The sequence below is a fragment of the Pecten maximus genome, chromosome 2 (assembly GCF_902652985.1).
Source record: "Pecten maximus chromosome 2, xPecMax1.1, whole genome shotgun sequence".
NCBI lineage: Eukaryota > Metazoa > Mollusca > Bivalvia > Pectinida > Pectinidae > Pecten > Pecten maximus.
In genome coordinates this window covers 29432402-29439235 of record NC_047016.1, presented here as the reverse complement: position 1 = coordinate 29439235, position 6834 = coordinate 29432402, and the positions used below count along the sequence as shown (strand labels likewise).

The following is a 6834-nucleotide window of genomic DNA, read 5'->3' as shown; positions in this document are numbered from 1 at the left end:
ACAATTCAGTTGTATAGAATGAATAATACCCTAGATATTAATTAAGTGTAAAATACAATGTATGCCGAAAAAGGGATTTAAACTGCACCACACAGCTGTTTAGTTCTTCGAGGACTCGTAACTGATGCTAAGGGACTAGACGTGTGTACATCAGGAAAAATAAAATGGGCCTAATAAAATGATGGAATTAAGACGGAGGTTCATTAACCCCGTATTCTAATTAATTTTCTATTCGATATTTTGTATATTCTAGAAATTGTCATTTGTAAACATTAACATGTACATGTGTATAATGAAAATGCTATTCTTACAATTGAAGTCAGCTATTTGATGAAAATACTACGGTTATTTTAGTAACTAACGCTGATTCGTGAAGCTACTTTAAATAAAGATATTGCAATATCTGCTTACTGGTAACTTATATTCACAGTACTTAATGGCCGAAACAATCACGCATTTATTCAATGGTAACTATGTTCTGTTTTTTTTCTTCTTATTATTGTATTATATTTAATTTAAATTGTCCAAACCACGTATATCTAGTAATCATTTAAATAGCAGAAAAGGTATTAATGATGAATCATCCGTTGTTTATATTATGTGTCGCTGGATACGCATCTCCACCGCGGGATAAGTCTAGCTAAGCCTGTACCCTGACTAGGAATACTTTGTTCACACATTTCCAGGGTAGGCATGTGTTAATCTGACCGAGATCGGTCATTCCCGGTAGTAAGTATTCTATTAATTAACCATAATTGTTTTATTACAATTCCAGTGGATTCTCCATCTTTATGTTACAAAGTACATTCCCATAGCATTGCACCATAATATTTATTTTCCAGTTTCAGAAACAATTCTAATATTAGTTAAAATGTATTTTGGTATTATTTTCATAAAGAACAGCCATGCACAATATGAGCAATAAATTACGTAAAAATACCCCTAAAAACAGTATCCATAATATATCAATTCGATCCAAATAGACCAGTTGTCCCATGGCTAAGAAAGCTGTACTATGTTCACTATCATAGAACGTTTCCTCGCTAATGATAATTTTGTAAATAAATATACACTCAATGATTTGCGTTCATAAATGTAGTGCAAAATGCTAGTTGTAAAACAAAGAAGCATGTAAGAGGTCCGACACAGTTTCAGAAATTTTGAAATTGTCAGAAATCGTGGATATTGACAAAATAAATATTAGTTTTTCTTCAGTTTGTAAGTTATAGTAGGGTTTTATTCATTTCTTATTTATATATTTTTTTAACCTCTAAAAGTAATTATCAACTCATGATTTAATTTTCAGAAAAAAGCACATGTCCGTTATACTGTAAACACTATATTTCAATATAAACACAGATGTAAGATGGCGGTTCCTAGCCGGGTGTTATTTGAAGAAATATTATATTATGCCATACAAGATCTGTACAATTTAGAGGATACACATTTAATAAAGTTATTTGATATATTAAGTAAGTATTGCCGCTCTTTTAACTTGATATTATTATTGATAAGAAAAAAAGTATAATGAAAACCATGGTTTTTAATTTTGAAAAAATCTATATAAACATATATCAATGAGTTACATAAATGAAACAATACGTTAAATACAAGTAAGTTGTTAAACAAAAAATATCCACATACAGTCGTAAATATCTTTCGCTAAAGGCCCTATTCACGGTTTCAAGATATCTTACCTAAGGACGAAAATACGCATACACACATATTGAAAATAACTTGCGTTTTACCTATTAAACGTTGTATGTACATCGCGTATATATACACTAGATTTTATAGAACTCGTTTCTACCAATCATGATGCAACGTATCGGTCTAGTAGACGACTCCTGGTTTGTTTTCATTCGATACTCCCCACGTGCTCTGTGTAAAACTCGTTAACAGCCCAGCTCGACCTGTCAAATCTCTGCGCAATCTCATCCTGTCTGGAGAGCTGGCCCAGCCCCGTGTATACACTATAAATGGCTTTTTCAATTTAAACCAACTGTCCGTGTCGCTTGCTGGGACCCATCTTAAAAGATTTTTACGTCGTAAATCATATTTGTCGAGGGAGTCAAATAGAACGGCAAAGCGTGGCTCCGCCTACATTGGGCGAGTTCTATAATTGATGATAGCGGGCTGTACAGGACCAGATTTGAAATATGTTGTAATGTTCTCGTGTGTGAGCTGTTTTTGAGACTGTAGAAGAGATTAAACAGTAAGTATACGTTACCACTACTATTTATATACTGCATCATAGGCTAGGCTCTAACATCGTTTACAAATACTACATTTGTATATCTATTTTAAATAATCCACAACTCTAAATCGATAGAGAGTGAAGTATCATATTGGTTGGGAAAATGAATATTCATCTTTGCGAAACACTTAGTTATATGCCTCCATAAATCAGTGTGTTTTCGCCCATTTGCATTCTCCGACTTTTCTATTGACATCCGCGACTAATCCAACGTCATATAAAAAACCTTAAGTAGAAGGGTGAGTGTGTGTAATGTCTAACCGTCTGATTGCAAAGTCACTAGCTTTATTCATTTATGAATGAAGAAAAAAGTAATCAACTGGCACACCACACTTTATTTTGGTGTTAATTAACCAGTGCTTATTTAAGAAGTATAGTAATCTTAATTAATCAAACACTAATATTATCACGATGTTAAACATAAATGAATGTACCGATTGTTATTGTCTCTACGTTATTGATGCTATGTTTATTTTGCCATTGAGATAAACTAGCTATGATAAAACCAATATGTGTATTTCCCCAAAATATTAGGAATATTTACATATTACCTGAGTTTAAATTTATCGAAAAGAAGATGTCATACGTCTGTAAACATAAACGTAAATAAATGTGTCTAAGAACAGTATACGTCAAACATACAAGAATGAATATTGCCATGAATTTGATTGGTTTATACAAAACAAATATATCATAACTAATTGCAATTATGCCCGCTATAATTGTGGCAGTATTTATGGAAGCAATTTTGGGGAAAAAAGAGAAAATGTTATTCATTTAATTAGAAATGTTATATAGGAGAGTAATACAGGACATCATTTACCTTGCATAAATGGCCCTATAATGTATCCCACACAGGTACATGATTGCCTGTACAGGTTTATGAAAATATTACTATTTATGGTTATAATGTCAGGCAACATCATAAATATTTCGTTGTTTATTTACGTTTTCGCAAACGTTTACTTCTTCGCCTTCACTATAAAGATTTAGAAAAATACAATGTTTTGCATATTAGTGTGACTAACTTACGTATATAACCATAAACAAAATTGTCAACGACAGATAAAACAACACCTTACGCTACTTTGTACAATAATTATTAGCATTTTTGCTAATGTTAATTTCAAATGAGGTGGCTGTAAACTGTCAACAAAATTGTTTATGTTCCATTATCATCTTTACAAATTTTGTCTGAAAAAGTTTGATAATATTAGATATAAAAATTGAAGCTAAATATTATGGATACACCATTATATATATATATCTTACATACTAAACTTCCATCCTCAAACTCCGTTATCTGCTTCATGGTGATAAAGGAAAAGGAAGCCGCTAGGAATGCCTATGCTTAATACCTCTCCATGCTTAATACAAAGGAAATCCATTATAAATACTGAATTTATTTTGCTCCATTATTTTCCAGCAGGTTCGCTGAAACACAATAAATAATTAATTTGTCGGCCACTCTTCAGTTGATTCCTACATCAATGAAGCTGATTGCAATGCTGCATATTATATACATATAACAATAACCACACCATCTTTTTGGGCTTCTGTTTTTATGTTTATCATGTATTTTAATGAAGCTATATTTTTGAATCTATATAAAGTATAACCCCATATCAAAAGTTTCAAGCACTGTCAAACATCCGAAGTAAACATCCACTACAAAATTATGCAATGTCTGCATATAAATTGCTTCCATTAAACTGTTTTTGAATACTTTACGATAATTTTGTAATAAATATTTTAAATCATGGATCAAATAAGTTTAAGAATGAAGCATAAACTTTAGGGACATATGCTATCTCCTGGAAAAAATGGCTGGAATCACTTGCAACGTTTTGTATGAATCTAAGTTTCAAATTTACATATTATAACACTGCAGCTGACTTATCTGCACCTTATATACAGTTTCAGAAAAAAAAACCGATAATTGTATAAATGACATATTTTACAGGAAGATATAACAAAAATAGAAATACATATTGTGGATTTTTGAAACTGGTTATTTATTGTTGCTTAAGTATAATAATTGTTTTCGTTGTTATAAAACGGGAAATTCATTATCAAATAGTGAACGGAAAATGTACCCTGTTCCTCAGATAGCAGTATATTGATATAGATATTGAACGAGATGTTCCGGAAGGGTGTGCGTTTCCTGTACCACCTGTCAGGTCCAGGGCTACCAGGGTTTTTTTTTTCTCATTTTTCCAATCATATAAAATATCTTAAACATCCTAAATTCAATGTAAACTCGGTAAAAGATGGAACCATACTTTGCCAATTTATTCTAATGAAATGAGAACGACAAAATCCTTGATGAGTACTTGAAACAAATTATGCAAGCAAGAAGCTGCGACTTGCAAAAGATATAAATATCTATATTTATCACATGTTCAAAAACTAATGTTATGACCATATAATTGGGAGGAGCAAATGGGGCATGTATAACGGCATATATCTTCTGCTGAATTTAACAGATTTGAAAGTATTCAAAACGTAATTTTTTCTCCAAAATGCCATGCGCATCAAATCAATGCCATTGAACACACATCAGTGAAATTAAGTTACAACATAATCATTAAACTGTGATGATGCTCTCTACTTGTTGGCACAAATGTGATGTAGATGATGGTGGGTGGGATGCTCCTTTGAACCATGTATAAACATATCTACATCCTTCAATGCATAGTCACTTATTAAGGAGCTTGGCGGGATATTTTTTCAATTTATTAAATGGTGATATGAAAGGACATTACTAATTGTTACCACTACGTAACAACTTTACATTTAAACAAGATGTTTTCTGTGTAGTAAATATTGCTTTTAGCCGTCCAGCCTTGTTACATATTCTTAATATCAGAACATTATATTGTCGGCTTTAAAAAAAAAGATATACTGATAATTTGATGTTTATTGAAATTTAATCCATCAACGTTGTTTAACTTAGAATTTGTATCACTGTCTTTAACTAAAAGCCATCACGACTGTATTTTTCCAAGCAATTATAAATTGATTCAGACATAATTCCATTTATTGACTATTAAATTGAAGAAGCTTGTATATATATATATGTATATTGATAACTCTTTTTTAATACTATTTAAGTTCATCATTGTCCATCACCAGCTACCATTCTATAAACATCATCAACACTACTAAAAGTATATTTCCTGGCTTGCCTGCGGTATTGAACTGTTAGACCCCTCATCTAAAAAAAAAAAAAAAAACACTACTTGTCTGATTATTGAGTTGTACTGTGTATAGTGTTTACTTGCTATCCCTGGTCTGATTCAGAAATGACTCCCCGGGAATACCAATACATGCCAGATGTGTTCTTTGATTGAGAGCAAGTTCCATCGGACACATTCCTGGTGATCTGGCTCACTAAAATCGATATATACTCCCATATATGACTTACTTTTAAGTTCTTCTCCTCCTTATTGTCGCTTATCGGATGGTTAACGCTACTTTCAAACAGATATGATAGTTTTCCGTCATTGGCACTCACGCTGCCGTCGCTATAAATGATTGTAGAACATTGATTCTTTCCAGTTTTCACAGCTGTATTCTTCTTACGCGTCCTTTGCAAGCAAAGTTTAACATCTCGTTAATCGGTTGTTTATATATTGGAAACTCAAATCATTTGTTTATTTAACACCTAAAGCTTTTTTGCAAAACTTTAATATTCTATCGTCAAAAAGTCCAGCAATATTGAGAATAGTTGATAATAGTTCAAATGCTTTGATTTATAAAAAGAGTTAAAAAAGTATTTGTTTGAAGATGAAATGTTTTGTGTACATTATAATATCATTATCAATTTACATATCTTTTTTTGAAAAATAAAGTGTTGATATTGTAAATGTTGATGTATTTGATATTCCAATCTATGGATTAATCACAAAGCACAGATACGCTCAAACATATGCCATTTTCCATCTTGAAGAAGTGGAAGCTCTTTCTATCTCAAGAAACAAAATTCATGGAATTTTCTACGCGGATTTTCGTGGATGAAGAATGTTAGTTCTGAAATGATGAAGAGGGTGTCCTAGCACGGATTGTAGCGGATTGTAGCTAGTCCAGAAGCCTAGCGCGGGCCTCCAGGCAAAGGGTGAAAGAAAGGAGCAGGAAAACAAATTACTATTTCCAGAAAACACATGAATCACTCAGACAAAAATTGGAAGGAAAGAAGCAGTTAATTTTCACGACATGTAGTTCTGTGCGATATTGTCCAGTATAGGCGGATAACCGAATCTGTGGAAAGGTCAGCCGACGTAGAGAAGTAATTATTTTCTACCACGAAAGATTCATCTGCAGCTAGCCAGAGTATAATAAAGAAAAAACCGTATTATTATGCGTCATTTTTCAACTAACATCAGACACAGCGAAAACACTAGCGTCGTATCTCGTATCTGCCATTTATTAAAGTCTGTGGTTCTTGTCTATACGTGTCTTCCATAAGATTTTCACTGCTCTGTTTTACACGTCTGTCGATGGTTTGATGGTCTTTCATGATTTAATCATAAGCTTCGCCGGTCCAATAACTAAAATTTTTTTCTCGAACCTTGTGA

At 32.4% G+C, this 6834-nt stretch overlaps 1 protein-coding gene across 1 annotated transcript in view; it reads left to right on the top strand.

Annotated features, from left to right (window-relative positions):
* The first annotated feature begins 2110 nt into the window (after nt 1–2110).
* The window catches only part of LOC117321756 (homeobox protein Hox-B4-like), a 42088-nt gene continuing 37364 nt past the window's right edge, over nt 2111–6834 (top strand). Inside the window, exon 1 of the mRNA XM_033876271.1 lies at nt 2111–2215. The gene's annotated coding sequence lies outside the window, so the exon portion shown is untranslated. The remainder of the gene's footprint in view (nt 2216–6834) is intronic.